The sequence below is a fragment of the Amphiura filiformis genome, chromosome 6 (assembly GCF_039555335.1).
Source record: "Amphiura filiformis chromosome 6, Afil_fr2py, whole genome shotgun sequence".
Classification (NCBI taxonomy): domain Eukaryota; kingdom Metazoa; phylum Echinodermata; class Ophiuroidea; order Amphilepidida; family Amphiuridae; genus Amphiura; species Amphiura filiformis.
Genome location: NC_092633.1, coordinates 51,721,035 through 51,743,332, shown reverse-complemented (window position 1 = coordinate 51,743,332; position 22,298 = coordinate 51,721,035). Strand labels below are relative to the sequence as shown.

Here is a 22,298-nt window from a genome sequence, read left to right as displayed (position 1 = left end):
CTTTCTGAATCAGGGAGGTTATCAAATTTGTTTGTAGGATTGTACACAAAATTTATTAATTTCAGGGAGCTTCCCAGAGAATCAGAGGGCTGGCATCTCTGGTTACCATTTACCAATGATGCAATCTAACTTGCATCACAACAACCTACCAACAACCCCAAACAAGTCCAAATGTCAAAGTTATTGACCATTTGAATTACTAATATATTTATTTGTCTTTCCTGCCTGTTTAATTATCACTCATAACAAAGGTGACTGCACTCAGTGGACTTGGGTTCAAAGTTTGCATACCCTCAATTAGAATGCTATCTCACCATACAAAGTCAAGTCTGAAGTGCATAACATGAACTTTAGTAGTAGAGACTCATGTTGCAGACACCTGATGGCAGATCAAACAATTCTGTAGACTAATGAATTGGTTGCTATTTGGAAAACATGTCTAGATTACAGGCTCATCAAAATACTTAGGAAATTTAGAGTAGACCCATTCATATCATGAGCATTTATAGGCTTGGCTGCGGGGTTAGGAATTTGTGAAAAATGTCCCTTAATTAACGTGATTCCCTTCAGAAGTTCCAGGAAGTGCAATAAACTTACTGAGGTGAAATCACGTAGACAACGCAACCAGCGTTCGAAATTTTAGTTGTCCGGTTGCCGGGACAACTAAAAAAAAGTCGCCGGACAACCAAAAATATTGATTCGGTTGTCCGCCGGACAACCATAAATCTAGCCAAAAGTCACATTTGTAGGCCTACGGACAACCAAAAACTTAGACGGACAACCAGAAATTGTAATCTGGTTGTCCGTGGGACAACCATTTATTTTTCCTATAAAATTCGAACACTGAACGCAACGAACAAGAGTAGCATGTTTGTCGCAAGTTTTGGTCATTTATTCATAAACTGTGGAATCCAGAAGAAAACACAAACCTATGCTGGAGATATTTTCGAACGGATTCAGACCCGGGGTTTCTTGTGACGCCATCTGAAACGAAAAAGCATGACCCTACTTGGACACACACCTTCATGTTATGTACCAGTATTGAAACGTAATGACCAGTAGGGCATACTTTTTAAATGCCTGACCCAAACTAACCAGAGCATTATTTTTTTTCACCGACCTGGTCGAAATTTTCCCAAACCTGGTGGTATCCATAAATTTCCCCAGAACATGACACTTCCCAAACCGGATCAGCATCAAGACCTTGAAGTTGAACTTGTGCAGGATGAGGATGTGATATTACTGATATACATGTGTAGTTAGTCATGTACACACATTAGTACAGTCCATTGATCTAATTTACCATTTTTTATTTAAAACCATTTTAATAGAAGAACTTGGAAGCACTAAAATGGCCCAGACGGTAACCAGACCTGAAATTATTCTCAAAATCTCCAGACTGTTGAAAAAGTAACCCAACCATTATACTGGACTCTCCACCATGGACTGACAATTTATTAAGCAAAACAGCATCCCCAGCCCTTAGTCCAGGGAAATGGTACCGTCCTGGGCACAGTGATGGTCTTTAATCAATGAAACCATGTCTTTGGATGGAGAAAACAGGTACGGTACCGGTATGACTGTGATAAATGTTCAGAACAAAATAAAATTGTTTGTGGTTTGCAATGGGTTGAATTATGTGGAAATTGCGGATCGTATCATACAGCATCAGGGTCATGTTATATTGTTTGTGATTATTTGTTCCTGTAGGCTTAGGCAGGCTGTACATTTTGTACATCCCCTGGTACTGTACATGTACATACTACACACACAATGCTGACCATGATTGATAAAATATTAAGTCACCAATCCATGACTGAAAACAATTTTAATAGTATATGGTCATTTTCACAGTTAAGGGTGTAACTTTTGATTTTTAGGGTCAAAATTTCAAACCACTTAAATATGTTTCTGTTTACTGAAATCATGCATAGGAGCAACTTAAATTCCAGTAAAATAATGTTTCAAGGCTTAAACCTTTTGATTTCTAATAAAAAATTTGACATTTCCATAACATTTTGATTAAAAAAAAAAAAAAAATGTATTTTACATAAGCTCAGAAAATTATGACATGAAAGCTGGAATACATGTGAAATCCCATTCCAAAGTAAGTCAACAGATATAAGTTACATTTTATACCATGTTTTGCTATGTTTGTAATTGCAGTTTTGAAAATTTTTAACATAAAGTGTCATTTACAATGGAAATTTCCCAACCTTAAACATATTTTTTAAGTTTTAATTGGGTTCCTAAAATAATTTGAATGTCTAACTTCATGTACAAATACTACTTGATAAAAGGAACCTCCAGCCAAGTTTCACAGAAATTGGAGTTATTTTTTAGAATTGGCAATTCAAGCGATTTGTGTTTCGGAGGCTTCAGTTAACAACACAGGTGATCATAAAAGTAAAATATTTGGCTAACTACTGCAAGTTGACATGAAAAAATGGGTAAAAAATATCACAATTACCAATTTTCATGCTTTGCTTCTAAGTATTGAATTTCAGTTGTGACAAAAATTAAATTATCACAGCAAGTCATGTTTTTTGTTTCGTAGGCTTCATGTTAACACTGCAGAAGTATTTTTTTTTGAAAACAACACTGTTGGGATCATCTAAGCTGTTATTTTCTTGTGTGTATTGAATCAATGATTCTATGCGGCAGATATTGTAGATTTATAGCATGTTAATTTTTTCACCCATTTGTTAAGTATGGTGTTTTTTGCATGTGAAGCCTCCGAAACAGGCTTTTTGGGTATCAGTATATTTTTCAAACATTAACCATAACATCAACAATTTTTTTAATTTATGACATTCTGCACATATCAAGTAACAATTACAATGCAGATATCAGTATGAAACACCAATTTAGATATACATAGATGATAATTAATCTTATTGTTGTTTCGGAGGCTTCATTTGTTTCGGAGGCTTCAATTGTTAACGGAAAGTTTGTATTGGGTCCCATTTTCAAACGGTGATATATATCTCCACGATTTAAAAACAAGTGACTTGAGGATCTACTTTGCTACATTTTGATAAATAGATTGGATGAGCTCTTTTATTTATATTTGCCCAAGCTTGCTGAACAGTTTGTTTCGGAGGCTTCAAAAAAGTTAACGGAAAACTGGCTCTTTGAAGTCAAGATTTTATAAAAATCTTAAAAGCTCGCAAATCGACTAATTTTTGTTACCCATTTCAAGTTAAGATATCAACTGTTATGAATCAAGAAGAAGTGAAGAAATAACCAAGAATTATGAACCAAAGCTATACCCACAAAGTTTGTTAACAATTGTTAACGGAAAATGAAGCCTCGAAACGACAAATCTCAAGTCCGGTTCTCAAAAATACAGGGCTGTTCACAATTAAATCTAATGTGGCAGTGTTTACTGAACATATGACCGTACTTTCAGGATAAGAAAAATTATCCATGAACTAACTGAAGAAAACACAGGGTTTTACAAAAATGTTACTTTTTTTTATAGTTTTTCAAAATGGCAATATTAGGTACATTTAAGCCTGCTAAAACTGAACGCAGTAACTCCTGAAGATGATTATGCTACCCAAGGTAGCTGCTAACTAGATGACTTATGTGGCCAAAAATCATGGAATTCTGTGGCTTTATTAGAACACTATGGATCAAAATGTTAAAAATCCAAAGTTACACCCTTTACCGTGAAAATGACCATATACTTTAGCGGGACATAGGGTACATAATATTTGACACATCTACAGTAGGCATTGCACACAAAAATGGGAAAATAAGTTTTTCTTATTCAACTTTCAAAGACTTTACAGATGCAGCACTGATCATGGCGTTGAGTATAGCTGTTGCAATGCACTCTTGATTATTGATTGATGCGCCTGCCCACATTTGCTGCTGCTAATTTTATGCATGCCTGTATTTTGTATGTTGTCCTCCTTGCAATCAAATGTACTGCAAGGCACGCTTCAGAGAGCACAATGGTAAAACTCTCAACTGGAAATCGCAAGGCCTGGGTTCAATCCCTGTCAAGTCCTGATTTTTTCACTCTTAATTTATCATGTCAGTTTGCCCAAGCCTTATGAAGTTGTGCCTTTTGTTTTAATGGTTATACAAATATTACTTGTCAACACATTTTTTTCACCTTGAGTAGTCATGTGTCAATTTGATCACTGTCTATAACAACAGAATTTAGATGCTGGCAAAGCTGTTGTGGTTTGTGGTAAATTATAATTGTACCGTACCACAGAATTTTGTTTCTTTTTCCATTTTTTTCCAGTACTGAGGAGCTTCTAGTTGGTTGCCTGTCTTATAAGGGGTGGGTCTATTTTAGGTCTCTTATTATTCAATTTGTTCATTCTTGATAATGCCTAATCATATTATGTCCTTTTTGCCCTAAATACGCTGATGACCAGTTCTGTATCTAGGCATACCTATCCACTTAGAAGATGATGTCAATTATCATTTTGAACAACAACTACCAGTAGTACTAGTGGTGTGATAATGATTACTAACTATCCAATGTCCTTGGATATAGAGAAGTGCAAAGTCATGCGACTCACGTCAGCAGAGGGTTTTCATTAACTGCTCCCATATTTGGGGCATCTTTTTAGTGTTCTAAGCAGATCAGTCAAAACGTTTATACAATTCAGAATTTGGCGTCCAAAATGCTGTAACAACAATGACGATTCCTATGGGTATAGATATACAGCAAGTTCGCAACCATTACATGATTTCTTAAGCTCCACTATTATTTTCAATTATTTGTAGCACTACAGCATGCAATACGGGTGTTGTGTGCTGCCATTTAATATGTATATGTTTCACAAGCATTTTCAATGCACCAGTTCATCATAGCGGTGTCCTTTTCAATTTGGGTTCTTTTACTAAACCTGTAGTCCAATGTATAACTACGAGCAGATATAGGGCGTTGTTGTTGAAAATTGAGAAGGAAAGTTGTGTTCGACCCGGCCGGCCCACAATCCTGGTACAGTCGAACCTCCACTCCCGGTACAGTCGAACCTCCACTCTTTCCCACCAAATTTTTAACAGGATTCACATCGATCACAGCGGGTCATATCTTGATCTCCAGAAGTCTGGGAAAAGCTTCTCATGCCTGCATATTCTGGAGTACTACAGGGTGCCATGTTGGATGCTATACCAACAGGGCCGTATTGAAGAGATTGAAAAAACAATCAAAATATGCTTCTTAAGCTCGCTCCTGTATTGAGACCTTTGTCTCAAGCTCACCTGAAAGTGTAGATGACACTCTTAGTGTTGGATGTTAACAGCACGTTGTTTCACTCTCCCAGACAGATTCCCTTAGCTCTCAAACCTACAATGTAATAATCTCCTTTTACAAGGACTCGGAGTAAGCTTTGCGGAATCTATCTTGTTGTCTGTCACATGCCCAATTTAGATGCCTGATGAAGTGAAGCTCAAAAGTGCAACACATGTGCTTGTTCTGCTAATCCACTTAATTAGTACCGTAATCTTTTATGGTGTGTCCCCAAGGTTTACATTTATGTTGCAATGTGTTGCTCATTCCTTGCTGAAGGTGTCATGTACCGTAGTCTCTTATATCTAGGGGAAGGTACAAAGGTTGGTCAACTTTTACATTTTTGTATGCTGCTCTGTACAGTATGGCACCTTTTGCTATAAATTTATACATAACACCGAGACATGCACACACATCATGACATGACAAGAAAGTGATAATGTGCTTAAAACTCACCTGCTACAAGGTGGATATGTCCAGCTTTCAGCTGGCAGACCTAGGGAAATAGGCCTTTCTGTAAAAGTAAACAAACAACAAAACCACATTAATAATAATAATAATAATAATCTTTCTTAATTGCCTTTACATTTCAAGCTAACACAACTGAAAGTAAATATCACACTGTACATGTACATAATCATGATAATGTAGTGCTTACATGTCGAGAAAGCTCAAGGTTGACAGGCTCTTGCACTATGCAATGCTTGCTTGCACTGTAATTTATAAGCAAACCTGTTTGCATGTACATGTATACAGGAGAATAACAACTTACAATGTACGATTGCTTACACTTCCTTGTTTTATTTCACTTACGCCTGACCTTATGATTCAAGAAGTGCAGTCATTGGAACAAACAGGATTCAAGATTACAAAAGGGGCTTAAACCAGGAAACTTCGCATGCATGCATGCAAATTGTCATATATCCACAAAATTTACTTGATTTAATATAGGCACCGGAGTTTTGCGCGATTTAAAACAGCAAAATGCGCTGGCCACTTTTCAAAATGCGCGTAAATGCGCCAAAAAATAGGTCAAAATGCGCTAAAATGCGTGATCCCCTGTTATCAATGCAAAACACGAAAAAACATCGGTAAAACGATGGCATGTCAATCAATTACGACCGACTTCGGTTCATTTCCAGTTTCTGGAAAAATAAAAATAAAGATGGCGACCATCACAAATTGTCAATCGTAATGTCGAAAGCAAGGGTAAATTTCCCCACATTATGCTTGGTTTAATGATCGTTATTTGTATTTTGATGTACATAAGTGAAGTTAGAACCAATATTGCGTGAATTTTCTTGTAAATGCTGCCGATTTGGGGCATAAAATCGTAAGTTTTAACTTTAAGCTTATCGATGGGTCAAAATCGTGAACATTCTCGATGGAACCCAAAATGCGCTTTGGACACCCAAATGCGCTGAAAATGTCGCTTTAGCGAACCGCAAAAACTCTGGTGCCTAATTTAATATTTGCACCTAATGTACATGTACATGTAAAATAATTATCAGATTTTGTTGTACAAGTCCAGAAACTTATTCACGTTTTACATGTTTCATCTTCCGTGCGGAAGATTTCATCAGTAATGCACCGATCAGTAATGCGCCGATATAGTGCACCACCACTGGTCCTCCAAGGCCGTCGATAAAGATTCTTGTAAACAAACTTATTCTTTGAGTCATACGATCAGCTACTGCAAACAACTGCACACCCTGGGGATGAGAGTAGGAGGACCAGAGATGGTGCAGCGGCTGTATCGGTATTGATGAAATCTTCCGCACGGAAGATGAAACGTATAAAACGTGAGTAAATTTCTGGACTTTTACTTATCTGATATTTAGGGCCTATATTTATGTCCGCCGCTTAATGTGGTGCACCACATCTACATGTGGTGCACCACATCTGGTCACCGTCATAATTGAGCCATTTGTGTATTCCTTCCCAGACGGTTTTATGTTTTTTTGCAACGGGAACTGCCATGATTCACGGTGTTGCAATTTCAACAACATCATACACAATTGCAACATGTACGATTGTACGGTGCATGTGTAATTCGATTTAACAAACAATTAAGTCCTCGTATATTTTACCACACCGATTTAATGTTACAAACGTTTGGAACTAGAGCGACTGCCATCTTGAGGCTCTGAGGATGGCACTTGCTCAAGTTCCAAAAGCTCCGCCATTTGAAAAGGATTTCTCCGGGAAAGATTAAATCTAGGTAATTATTAAATCCTAGTTCATGTTTATCGTCCCATACCAAATAATTACCAATCATCTGCAAACAAAAAGTATCCTCAACACTCAAACAAAGGCAGTATCGTACACTAAAACTTAATTACCTTACAAAATAAGAGTGATTGAATGATATAGTCCATATCTACCTCCAGTCAGCGGCACTAGCTTTGAAGTTCAACGTGTGCTGCGTTGGCTTAGCGTGGTTTCTTGTGTACATATGCGCCACTTTGATCGCACATGTAAAAAGTATGTACACGCACAAGTAACGCTAAGCTAACGCAACACACACTGAACTTCAAAGCTAGTGCTGCTGAATGGAGGTAGATAGACTATAGATGGAGATATTTTGAAACTGGTTACGGGTTACCTCATTTGACACACTGCATAATTCTAGAGGCTATTTATCAACCACTAATTAATTTGTGTCTATTGAATAAGTGTAACTTTTCGATACTTTTTTCGTGCACAGTATATGATTACATTTCAAACTAGTCTGGAAGTTCTAACTTAACCACTGATTACAAATTTACAATACGACAAGGAAAATAAGAGGCTGTGACATGCATTTTGCAAATCAGTACTAACAAATTTATTTATTAATTAATTAAAAACAGCAAATTTATTCACAATGTACAAGCTAGTAGTATTGGTAGTTGCCCACGTCCAACTTTGTTTCGTCAGCACAAGTTGTACTGTACATGTACAATAACCTTGCGTAAATCATGTAAATTCATTTACAAATTTCAGGTCCAATGTATCCTCTCCTACATGTACATTATAAACGTCATCATCTGATTCCATGTTTACAAAATCCTTGCAAATGAGATATTTTGAAGAGAAATACGGCCCTATGATTATGAAGTCTACGGCACTAGCAAAATTACGCTTTTCACGCAGATGGTTAGGTCACACATGATCGCATAGTCTCTCCGCACTCCACAGCCAGTTTGGTTCCGCTCCCTCCACACAAACAGGCGGATGGAGCGGGACCACATTGGCTGCAGTGAAGACTATGCGATCATGTGACCCGAGTCGCTGAGGACTCAGAGGTACGGCACCGTCACGTTATACTCATACGGTATATATTGTAATATTGTATCTGTTGATATATTCAGGCTGAAAAGTTCTTTTGAGCCTGATTGAATTTGTATGGAACACACTCGCTATCTGGGAAATGTACGTTTACAAGCATTCCCCACTGTAGCAGGATAGAGGATAGACACCCATATGATAAAGGACACAAAGGTGGGGTATTCCTTAAGGGGGTACTACACCCCTGCCAAATTTTGTGCCTATTTTTGCATTTTTCTCAAAAATTATAGCGCATTGGGGACAAGTAATATATGAATATTATAGGGGCAAGGACTACACTGCTCTGGAAATTTTATTTCAGCACAGACAACAGTTGTGGAGTTACATTCAAAAATGAGGGAAAACCAGTATTTGATCAATAAATCAATAACTACTTGCTTTGAGTTGCTGAATTTTCAGTACAGTAGTTGTAGTCCTTGCCCCTATAATATACATATCTTACTTGTCACCAATGTGCTATAATTTTTGAGAAAAATGCAAAAATAGGCACAAAATTGGCCAGGGGTTTAGTACCCCCTTAAAGTGTTGGATAACAACAGTCAGTGACTCAACTTCTGCAATTGTCAAAGTCAAGTTTATACTATGTTGATTTTATGCCATAAAAATCTCAAATGCCTTGAAAAAGAAAAAATGTTCAAATCATCTACCTGTAACTACAATAGAATTTCTTTATTATAGAGTTTTATTAGTCTTCTGTACCATACGTCACATACAAGTGAAGTGATACACCTCGGTGCATGAATCAACATACATACAATGTACAAGTTACAACAATCTAACCCCCGAAATTTTTTATCCGCCAAAGTCACAGACACTAGTGATTTGATACTGATTTTACATGTGTGTGTATGTGTTATTGGTGGCTAGGGTGGGATTTTTGCCTACACACTAGTGTCTCGCTCTCAGCTTTCTTTGACCAAAAGCCCAAAGCGCATTTTTTGTATGTACACAGATGCTGGATTTCTTTTTTTATTGCAATTTTGGCCCATGTTTTTCATTATAGTTTTTTCGCCACTTAGTGGCTGATGTTCAATTTTCTCCACGACAATTTAAAAAAAAAAAAAAGAAAAAAAAAAGAAAAAAAAAATGAACAAAATTATAATTTAAAAAAAAAGGTGAACTGGAATGCAGTTAAGCTGTGACAAATTTTTATTTTCGTCATTGCATGAAATGAACATTGAAATTTGGTCATAAAAACAATCGGATTATATCAGAAAAATGCTAGGTTTCATCTTTATAATTACACAGGACAGGAGTCACAGGACATATGCATGTACGTGCAAGTTTGAACAGCATTTTTGCTATTATATTTGATGCTATACTGATTTTACATGTGTGTGACTGTGTGTATGTGTTATTGGTGGCAAGGGTGGGATTTTAGCATACACTATGTTATGATGTAGTGTCTTGCTCTCAGCTTTCTTTCTTTCTTTGACCTAATAAATTCATGTGCACATAATATTTTTCATGTATTGTTTCAGAGGCTGTGCAATAATGTGTACACCACAGCACAGGTGTAAAACAGTCATGACTGAGACAGAGACCAAGGTTCAATGAAAAAGGAGGAAAAGCACCAAATAGGAGGACAATAATAAATGAATCTCTAAACACTTTTGTACAGTGAAGAAAAACTGTGTCATTTGACAACTTTTTCTGGCGCTAATGCTGTCTGGTAGTTTACTTCAATTTCCATTGCTTTACATGGTGTCATGCTTCACACCGATTCCGACGCTGCTTTTGAGATAGCACCGCCACATGCATTCTATCCTCACATCCATCGTCGGTTATCAGTGGCCTGGATTGAGGATAGAAAATATGCCCAACCACCTACTTGATATGATACGGTACCAATTTCCTTAGTTCCCAAAACTTATATCAAAAGCAACAACAACAAAAACCAACACTCATGGGCATGTTCATGCTGAGACGAATATATTTGTCTCAGGTTCATGTCAGTCTCACTCTCAGGTTATTTTTGCGGAATTGGGATTTCCATTTTAATTCAAGAATATCATACTACTTCCACTGCAGGTTTTCAATCAAAGTCTTTTTTTTTAACAGAATGGTGAATACAATGTACACATGCACACTATCACAGACACAGGAAACAAAATCCAGGCTGGATGTACGGCATGCAATCAATTATGTGAAATTGTTTTAAATTGACGGATGGAACCCTCAAAAATAAATAGCAGGCGTTAGTATTGAAAACTTGTTCCTGGATGGCTCCAATACCACAGTTGGACATCAGTGATTGAAAAACAATGTGTAAAACCGATGACACTCCTCCAGACAACACCACCCATCTTCATCTGTCAAAATGGCCGACTGAGCTGAATTCTCATTTTCATTATTTTGTAATTTGATGCATGTGTATTGCAGAAGTATCCTCCAAAATATTCACTCCATAACCTGACATTACTGGATCTGAACAACGGATATGTGTATGCCTCAGCAGTGGTTTGTTGTACGCAATGATGAAATCAGCCATCGCCTTCGTCAATGTTATTCCAACATCACGAACAGTAACATGTCACGGAAAATTAAACAATCATGGCCGCTCCTTCCGCATAGCATTTTCATGTAGACCGGAAAATATTTTGTGTGTTTTTCATGTTCCCGACAAAATATATACATCATACGCCATGGGATGGTAAAACACAACTTGTGTTACTGTATACTCACTTGAATTTGTGATATTTCGCCGGTAAATGGTAAAAATCAAGCACTGACTGGATCCACCTCAGAAATATTTTCATGGGAGGTATCCCATGTTCACATAACACAGCGATACCGGACACAACAAAAATACAACACGGATATTTGCCAAATAAAAACACTTTCGGGCGAATAAAAACATCCAGAGCCAGCGTACTTACCCCTAAAGTCTTGCGATCGCTAATTATTACCTCCCTGACGCTTCTAGTGCCAGAATAGGGGAAATATTAAACGTTTTTCTATGCCCAAATCATTCCTTATTTACAGTAATGGACGAGCATCAGGGTGCGGTACCTTCGTCTTGCAATGTAAAAAGGCAACCCGATTTTTCACCAGACTGGACATGCGCATTGACTTCTCGTCGAGCCAGAGCCGAGTTGAAAGAGTGCTCAGGGTGGTGTAGGACACGAAACCAATTTTACGGCTGTTATACGATAAATAAAAATAGGCTGTATTGACGTAAAAAAAAAAAAAATTTTGGAATAAACAAAATAGTAATTTTTTCCTTGGATCCAAATTAACACAATACACACAAAAAAAGCTTTCAGGTTTGAGTGGAGATGCGATAAAAATCTTGCTGGGTGGCAGTGGGTGCTGATGATGATGGATGATGCTGATGATGCAGTGATGCTGCTGCTGCTGATGGCTGCTTCTGCTGCTGCTGATGATGATGATGATGATGATATTGATTTTTAATATTATTAGGGCCTTATTATTATTATCATTATTATTTATATTATTAGGCCTATTATTATTATTATTATTATTATTATTTTTATTATTATTAAGTTATTATTATTATTATTATTATTATTATTATTATTATTATTATTATTATTATTATCATTATTAGTGTTGTTGTTATTATGTCAATTGATATGTTGTCTAAAATGAGAGCTCTCCCATGTCATGTCGGAGATCTGGATTTGAAAAGATATGTCTAACAGTATAGAATTAAGGAAAGCCCGTGGTTCTTTGTAGAACCAAAAAAGTTCTTTAGCTGGATTATTTATAGAAGAGGCATTAATGAACCGTTAAGTTAACCCTCCAAGGGTTCTAAGTAGAAGAAGTAAGTAACCTTCAAAGGTTCTAAGAAAAGGTTCTCATGATTTGAACCAAAAGGGGCTAACACCCGGGCTTACACTCCTTTTCACCTTTCTTGATGAGTCCCTGATTCGAATGAATTATTGAATTCAAAACGGTTCTATTCAAATCTTTACAGTTCTAATTTGTAGAACTTTTTCAATGTTCCGATAGTGAACTTAAACAGGGTCCTCATACCAACAATAGTTTAAGTTGCACCTTTTTTCTAAGAGTGAACCATCAAGAGCCTATAGGTCTCACCCTATTCCAGAAAGAATTATTTCTTTTGGATTAAAAAAAATAGTATAGGCCTATCCTGATTTGCCAAATGAAACATAGCTTTATCTTCAGTTTAATAATAGTTCTTACTGATGGCAATAAAAGTCAAATTTTAATAGTTGGGCCAACATAATTATGCCATTTTGCATGATTTCTTGCATTGCAGTCACAAAATTCAAAGACTTGTCACAACTCACAACACAAGTCTAAGCTCGGAAATTTTGAGTATATGCCTATAGGCCTATGCAATTAGCTGCAATTGTTTCCTCATAAATTAGATGAGGTGGATCTCATAAAAAAACAGTTTTTATGTAAATTTTGATTTTGGTTATAAAAGATATTAGAAAGTGCGTTTTCCCAATAAGAATCCATAACCTGAAATATTAGTCTTAGTACAAGTCTTTGGGTTTGCATTTTTTCACAACATACGAAAAACACCCTATAAGACTAGTCCTCAAAATGAAGCTCCCGTGTAGGAAGTGAGGTAACGGAGATGAATGCTAGAAGTAATAAACATCTCAAAAAAGTAACTAACCCCCTTAAATAATGGCCATTATTCAAAAAGGGCTATTGTATTGCAAATTTGTAAAATGCGATGGAAGCAGAATTTATTTCTGCGCATTTTGACACCTCATTTGATACGATAGCCCAGAAAACAATAACGGTCAATTTAATGTAGTGAGGTCCAGATTTGAAGGGTGCACTCACATACAAATGTTTACAATACAAAAACACTCAGGTATGTCATTACACAGATTACACTGAATGCAAAATCAATAGAATTTACTGCAACTTTCAGATCTTGGGCTATACATTGATTTAAATGTACGCTGTGACGTCAATATTTAGTCAATTGCTACAAATGAGGTGTAAAAATGTGCAGAAATAAATTCTGGTTCCAACGCATTTTACAGATTTGTAATACAATCACTCGTTTTTGAATAAAGGTCATTATTTAAGGGGGTTCAGTTACTTTTTTTGAGATGTTTACTCATGAAATGAAATCAGAATACGCAATTCAAATTAAAACTCACATAATAAATAATTATACCGGTAGGCCTATATTGTTTTATTAGGTGGTCATATAATATGCTTCAAAGGTGCAAATGGTAAAAATCACCTGATTGCTAATACAAGAACAATATAGGGGTCCAATAATTTACCCTGTGGGCACAACTTGCAACTTTTAAGCGTAAAAAAAAGGATATATAGTTATACTATTTAAGCTTTAAAATTAACATAATTAGGGACCGTTCACAAACACTTGTTAGGGGCCTGATGCAAAATGCGCGAAAATGTTGCCCCCCTTCGAGATATCAAAATTTCAGCCCCCCCCCACCCCTTTTTTCACATGGAAATTATGGATCAACCCCACAGAAAAGCATATAAACTCAATTTTCCCAGGAAAAGTTTTAGTCATTTTTTTCAGGCCCCCCCTAGAAGGGTCAAAAAAATTCAGGCCCCCCTTTTTTGCATCAGGCCCCCCCTAAACAAGTGTCATTACTTTTACCACCAAATGTTCAAGACAACTTATCGTTGTTTCTATAATAATATTTTCCACGATTGCTCACACGATTAAGATTATTTCAAATAGCTCGTTAGACCAAGATTCTCAAGATTTTGTGATGTGACGTTTTTTCTGCCATAGCTACATAAAATGGATAGACTTTGAAAGTGCATACTTAATGACTCGATTTTTTTGTCATTTTTTAAACTAGCTAGGCTTACAACTCGATGAAAGTACACCCTGGTTCACCAAATGTCAAGTTAACAGCATTATGTTTAAAAAATGTAAATCAGAATGAAACAAACGGATAGAAACTCTGCAAAGTTGCATAAAATGCACATAGGTGCCTACAATTTCATAAAATTACACAATCTCTATAAAATTTTAATCAGAAAAGAAATTAAGTTTCGGGTTATTTAGAAGGGTAGGTTTTCATTTAAAATGTAAATCCTTTAATTGACTTGTCGTTATTTACTTATTTTAATTTGTGTACCTAGCTGCAACGATCGCGATGAAAGTACACGCACAGCTGTTTAGCTTGGTTTATTGATTTCGTGTTAAAGCCATATTATAACATTTGCTGTTGAGGACGCCCTCACTGATTTTTTAAAATTCATTTTTTTACACAATTATATTGTACTTTAATAAACCAATATACCCTGCAAAAATCAAGACTCTAGGTGCTGTAGTTTTGTCAAAATCCGATATTTTGAATAAAGCGCCGGAACCGGCGTCTTATTATTACGATGGAATTATTATAGTCGAACGCATACACGATGTTCATAACACACAGTGCGGGACGGTGATCTACACAACAAAGGGTCGTACCATAACATGACCGAAGGAGTGGTACGTATTGGCGACATACGCGCTGGTAGTAAATTCCAATTTTCTTTGCTTTGACGTAGTTGTTCGGCTCAAAAATAAAAGGGGATATATCTGACAGTAAAAACTAACATTTTATGTCAAAGAAATGCTAATCTATTTTGTATGATAATGTTATAATATTGCTTTAAGGGCTGGGGTAAGGGCAAGTACTGGTAACTGGAGAGAGAAAGCGACGAGGAATCCCAAAAGCCACAGCGCCAGGTATTGACCGGGCCTACGAGTGCAAAAGTGCATTTATTTTGGAAGGTTCATGTTTGTTTTAAATTTTGGGGCGTTTTTTTAGAAATTTGATATTTTGGTGATATTTCAAGAACTTGCGACATGCCAAAGACAAATCTTTTGGCACATACTTTGTTATTGCTATATACATTAACAACTCTTTTCTGCATACCTAGGTTACAATTCGTTTTGGTGATTTTGTAATTTTGTGACTGCATTTTGGCGTTTTGAATGCATTTTAAGCTTACCGTGGAATTAACGTTGATATCTGGTCCTGCTCCATGATAATATTTGTTTGATCATCGGCTTTTGGAAATAACAGAATGTATAGAATTGTAGATTGGCTCTGAATAAGTATCATAGTCCCCTCGGTGGGTATTTTCATGATATTATTACTTTGAATTCCGTGTAACAACCCAAAATTTAGCCCTGAATTCAGGGTTCAAGGCTGCTTTCGGAAAAGCCGTAGTCTCAAAAAAGTGCGCGAGTGGCGATTACGTTTTATACTTCCCGTATCTTCAACACCAAAGGTCAAAAATTTTAAATGATCGTCGGCTACATACACTTTAAGTACATATCATTTGATTTATAAAGTTTACTTCGAGGACTTGCCATAAAATTTGTATATCACGAATTTCAAAAAAATCAAAATTATTTGATATCAAAAGGACATCCCCGGGGATATCCCTCGTATTCAGAATGCAATTCGATATGTGTGTGATGTGCTCTCATGTCCCAGAAAAATACTGTGCAAACGTTGCTATCCGAGCCCTTAACACGCTTAATAAGAATGCAAAAACGCATACAAACTACATACATACGCACCCGCTTGTCCCAATTAAAGGCATTTGGTATGTATTTATGTCATAGAATTGTTTGACTCGGTTAGTCTTCCCAGCAAACACAAAAATACGTGTTATAAACGCGTTTTGGTCAAAATGTTTTTAAAACATTTAATTGTCGGGATATATAATAGTCATGAAAACATTTTCAATATACAATGTTATATGAAAAATCACATTTTTGCCTGTTTCAAATGTTGTCAAAATATATTTTAGCAAACATTTTTGTAAAATTTTTTGTCAACATTCAATAACATTTTGTTATAATGTTTTTGCATCAAGTTTAAAAAAATGTTTTCTGAATGTTATATATAGAATGTTACCCTCTATATTATCCGACATTTAAACATTTTCTGTAAAACGTTTTGTATTTGCTGGGAAACTGATTTAATATCCTGGTCGTTAGTGTGGTTGAAACTTACAGAAACATTAGGCACGGATTTGTGATTCCCACTGCACGGATTTTAATTCTCACTGCACGAACGTGCCAGGAGGAGGTGCGTTAAAATATTCCTTGCTACATGCCAAACAAAACATTTATGAAAGTGGGTATACGGCCTATAACGTGAACCGCCTTTAAGACCTTCTACATGTAGGAGTCCGAAAGTGTACCATTCACTTTATGATGATCAGCAGAAGGCTCTGCCCAAATTATTTCAATGAACCTGGAAAGTATCACACGACCAGTGGGTCGTCTTTGCAGCCATTTGGGTTCAATCCCGGCATCGGCAATGCACTTTTGATTCTGGCCCATCAAATGAAGCTCCAATCCCCATCAAATTTGCCATTGTTGTTTTTCCCCCAATTTTGACCCCTAATTAACAATTTCACTACAGACCCACCCACCCCGCCCCCTCCTACAGAAACATATAATAGACCACACTACAACGACTGAGTTATATATGTTATTATATTTTGTTAAATATGCTCAATCAATTTTAATCAACCCTCAAATTATTAACAATATTCATGACGTATTTTATATTTTCCACTTGTTTTGAAACGATATATTGATTACACACCATACAACCATAAGTCCATATTGATATTTCTGCTATTGACCCCAGGTATGGACCTCAGCTCAAAGAACATTGACTTGTTTGTGGCCTTCATATTGAAAAATAAAATAAAAATCTAACATGACCGTGTCGATAAGTTGAAAACTCGATTGTTATTCAAAAACATTCATTGATTTTAGATAAACGTAATGATAAAACTGATTTTACTAAATACTAATTCTACTGACATATAGGATATGTGCCTACATCTAAGAGTCTGCGTCGTATACAGGCTATAAATTTTACCACATGTTCGTAACGTTGGTGACAACCACAGTTTATTAAATAATTTACTGGCACTTTCACAGTTTTGTTTATATTTGTTTTGATTTTGTATCTATACCTTTAAACTCCAAAATAAAGTTCGTAATAATCACATGCTCACCCGAACTTGTGAACCTTTTAATAGTAAAGGGTCGTTACTATAGTGATACGACGCAAGGGGTAATTCTGCGGCCCGGCAAATGCCCTCCTCGAGCAATAAGTCGCGGGCGGGAACTTGTCACAGATTCCGATGATGTGATGTTATACAACGGTAACCAGGTTTCCGGAGCTTCAGTTCCAAAGGAAAAACAACCAAACATACCGAACTCTTAAAGCTTCTGAAAGACAAAAATCTGGATCTGGTGCATGCAAGAAGCTGCTGACTAAACTGCTGAAGTAAATTAAAGTCAATCTGCAGCAGTGGTTCTTCTTCTTGACGAGATAACACAAGCAGGGGTTGGAGATATTAAAGATAACTATTCTGACAATTCGAATAAGTGGTGAGTCAGGTGAGTGTAAACTATTTTTTGTTAAAAATTTAAAACATTGTATGGTATTTATGAGAGTGTTTTACATTCACGGAAAACAGACTCTTTTATGAACAAGAACAACAAAGCAATGATCACGGTCTAAAAATGTAACAAAGTTGTCTAAAGGTCATACGTTCTATTTAATTTATGATATACAAGATAGAAACAGCCACAAATAGTATAGCAACATGTAAAATTAGCTACTGATTCCACAAATAGACTAAATGCCACGGAGAGATCAGATCCATTTTCTCACCCTGGGATCACAGTGCCCTTAAATAGCATGAATAGTTTGAGATAGTCTTTCTTCATCATTCATGATCATTATACACTTTTTGTTTTATGTTACATTTTACTACTTGCAAGGCTCTTTTATAATTTTCACTGAATTGGACATTATATTTTATAGTTTACGTTACGTTAAATTGTAGCTAAATCCCAGAGGGGTCTCTTCATAAAATTTTGTACGGGGTGTGCCAGCCTTTCGGATGTTGACTTTCTCTATACCTACTTTTTGCTGTTTTTTCTACCCATCAGAATACCAATTTTCAACCAAAAGCACCCAAAAATCGCCCAAATTTGTCCAATCACCACATAATCCAGGTGCATTTTTAAATGCAAAAACGTTTGGGTGGAGAGAGACAATATAGATTAAGTGCCTTGTCTAAGTGCACAACATGCGTGGTGGCACCGCTGAGGTTCGAACCACAACCTTTAAATCATGTATCAGAGCCCGTTTGCACCAGCGTGCCCAACCGAACGAGGTATAACTCTTATAGTGTATTGACCTCTATCACTCGACCCCATCACTTGTAGAGTGTACTCAGAGTATCCTTTTTAGGCTGCGGAACGAACAAAATCGTACCAGGGGGCTATAGGTATGCTTTACTCCGGACTCCGGAGTGCAGAATAACCGCATTTTTGTTAACATGGTAATTAATCACCATAACGAACAATGTTAGGTGGATGTTATAAGGCTAGGTTACCCATTTGGAAAAAAAAACATTTAATACAAATCATACAAGTAATAATAATGATTATTATTATGTCTCGGCAACTCCTCTATCCTCATTTGTGCATTATGACCATGGAAAGATTGTTACAACTATTTTTTTCTAGTTATTCTCTTTAAAAAACTGCTTTCCAGTAACATCCACCGCCTGAACTGGAATTACATCTGGTTCCCATGCATTGCATTTTGATGTAATTTCGTGTTTTATCTCATTTTGAAACAAATTTACACAATGGTAGCAAAATTTCGAAGTTGCAAGAAATAGTGCCATATAATTTTAATTGCTTGCAATTTCTAATAAACATTATAAACAAAAATGGCACTAGAGCAACTGTGCCCTTTGCAAGGGCACGAGGTAAGTTAGGCGTATGACTGTGATGACATCATCACGCAGCAATACTGTGCAACGTTAAATTTTACCCGACCTTTGTTTTCGGTTGACCTTTTCGGTTTCATATTCTGAGCAACGTTAAATTTGACCTCGATGACCTTTTTCGGTTTTACACTCCCCAAGTGTTAGGGATCATTTGCCGCAAGTTGCAGCCTGATCGGAGCAACTTTAAATTTGACCTGACCTTTGACCTCACATGACCTTTGCGGTTTCATACTCCCCAAGTGTCAGGGATCATTTTCCCCGAATTGCAGCCCAATCAGAGCAACTTTAAATTTGACCTGACCTTTGACCTCGAATGACCTTTGCGGTTTAATACTTCCCAGGGATCATTTCTCCCGACTTACAGCCTAATTGGAGCACCTTCACATTTGACCTGACCTTTGACCTCACATGACCTTTGTGGTTTTATACTCTCCAAGTGTCAGGGATCATTTCCCCCGACTTACAGCCCAATTGGAGCAACTTCAAATTTGACCTGACCTTTGACCTCACATGACCTTTGTGGTTTTATACTCCCCAACTGTCAGGGATCATTTCCCCCGACTTACAGCCCAATTGGAGCAACTTTAAATTTGACCTGGCCTTTGACCTCACATGACCTTTGTGGTTTTATACTCCCCAAGTGTTAGGGATCATTTTCTCCAAGTTACAGCCTGATCGGAGCAACTTTAAATTTGACCTGACCTTTGACCTCACATGACCTTTGTGGTTTTATACTCCCAAGTGTCAGGGATCATTTTCCCAGAGTTACAGCCCAATCGGACCAACTTCAAATTTGACCTAACCTTTGACCTCACATGACCTTTGTGGCTTCATACTCTCCAAGTGTCAGGGATCATTTCCCCCCCCCGACTTACAGCTCAATTGGACCAACTTTAAATTTGACCTGACCTTTGACCTCACATGACCTTTGTGGTTTTATACTCCCAAAGTGTCAGGGATCATTTTCCCCGACTTACAGCCTAATTGGAGCAACTTCAAATTTGACCTGACCTTTGACCTCACATGACCTTTGTGGTTTCATACTCCTCAAGTGTCAGGGATCATTTCCCCCGACTTACAGCCCAATTGGAGCAACTTCAAATTTGACCTGACCTTTGACCTCACATGACCTTTGCGGTTTCATACTCCCCAAGTGTCAGGGATCATTTCCCCCGACTTACAGCTCAATTGGAGCAACTTTAAATTTGACCTGACCTTTGACCTCACATGACCTTTGTGGTTTTATACTCCCAAAGTGTCAGGGATCATTTTCCCCGACTTACAGCCTAATTGGAGCAACTTCAAACTTGACCTGACCTGACCTTTGACCTCACATGACCTTTGTGGTTTCATACTCCCCAAGTGTCAGGGATCATTTCCCCCGAGTTACAGCCCAATTGGAGCAACTTTAAATTTGACCTGACCTTTGACCTCACATGACCTTTGCGGTTTCATACTCCCCCAAGTGTCAGGGATCATTTCCCCCAACTTACAGCTCAATTGGAGCAACTTGAAATTTGACCTGACCTTTGACCTCACATGACCTTTGTGGATTTATACTCCCAAAGTGTCAGGGATCATTTTCCCCGACTTACAGCCTAATTGGAGCAACTTCAAATTTGACCTGACCTTTGACCTCACTTGACCTTTGCAGTTTAATGCGGTCATATTTCAACATTTTACTTACCCCCCCATTATTTACCATTATTGCGTCATCTGTAGAAACTATAAAGTGGGATTATTGATTTTCATAAATGCATCATGGGAAGGCGTGATGCAGTTTTAGCCAAGATATCACCCCCCCCACACACACACACACCCACCCCAACCAGTTCCGATACATTTCTTCAAGAAAGAAGAAAAGTACGTGTGTGCAGTACCAGTGCAGCACAAAAGCTTTTATAGTACTGCATCACTAACCTCAAAATATTCAGATCAAATCTGATTGAATGAAGTCATTTCCCACAATACCCTATTTCACAACCACATGTAATAGCTTCTAATACCATTGCCATCTCTACATGTACATGTACAAACAACTGCAATCACACCTATTTAAAGATATGACTATCTCAAGCAATGCATAATACTGTTGTAGCTGTTTATATCTAGCATACAGGCATCACATCACAAGTTACACTCAAGATATGTAACAAAATTGGCATCTGAACATACCTCAGTTTGTTTCGTGTGAATCGCCCACTTGCGGTTTCACACACCCCAACTGGGCTGTTCCAGTTGAAATTCATACAACCTCTCCGGAAGACATTATCTTAATCTCCCACACAGGGCGTGTGAATTTCGAATGGGCCTACCTCAATGGGTGACTCCGTTTGTAATATTCACTCCCTGTGTGGACGATTCCAGTCATGTCTTGCATGAAGGGTGTATGGATTGCAGTTGGAATAGCCAAAATTTACATGTTTTGATGTATGGATTGCAGCTGCAATAGCCAGGCGGCGACTGGTATGATAGAGCCGGCAACTTGTGAAACCGCCCGGCCGTATTCACATTTTCCACACGGTTGACGATGGAAATTTACTGAATTTAGAGAATGCACGGCATTCACCACCTGGTACTAGACCAATCGAGACGAAAATTTACACGTTTTGAAGCACAGACAGCAGAACCATTGCCTGTGGTTATCTCTTGTTTATCAAAGCACTAGACTAGATGTCTCCATGTTTTGCCCCTAATTATAATGGGGGGTGCGGCACATATGAGGCAAAACTGACCATTTCGGACCCCTGTGACCCCCTGGATGACCTCCGATATTAAAACATTTTAAGACTTTTGTAGCCACCTACCCAATACGGCTTGGGTATGCATTTGGTCGAAATCCGATCACGGATGTAGCACAAGTAGTAAATTGTGAGAAAGAAAGAAAGAAAGAAACAGCAAGAAAAAAATAAGTTAGGCTGCACGCCTAACT

The 22,298-nt window shown here is 37.3% G+C and overlaps 1 protein-coding gene across 3 annotated transcripts in view; it reads right to left on the bottom strand.

The window, feature by feature from the left end:
• LOC140155574 (uncharacterized) overlaps positions 1 to 22,298 on the bottom strand; it is a 70,775-nt gene that overhangs the window by 22,169 nt on the left and 26,308 nt on the right. The window contains exon 1 of one of the 3 annotated variants that reach the window (XM_072178476.1): positions 5,717 to 5,762. The exons of the other annotated variants lie outside the window; for them this stretch is intronic. The gene's annotated coding sequence lies outside the window, so the exon portion shown is untranslated. Of the gene's footprint in view, positions 1 to 5,716; positions 5,763 to 22,298 lie in introns of those variants that run through there. 3 annotated transcript variants of the gene reach the window in all.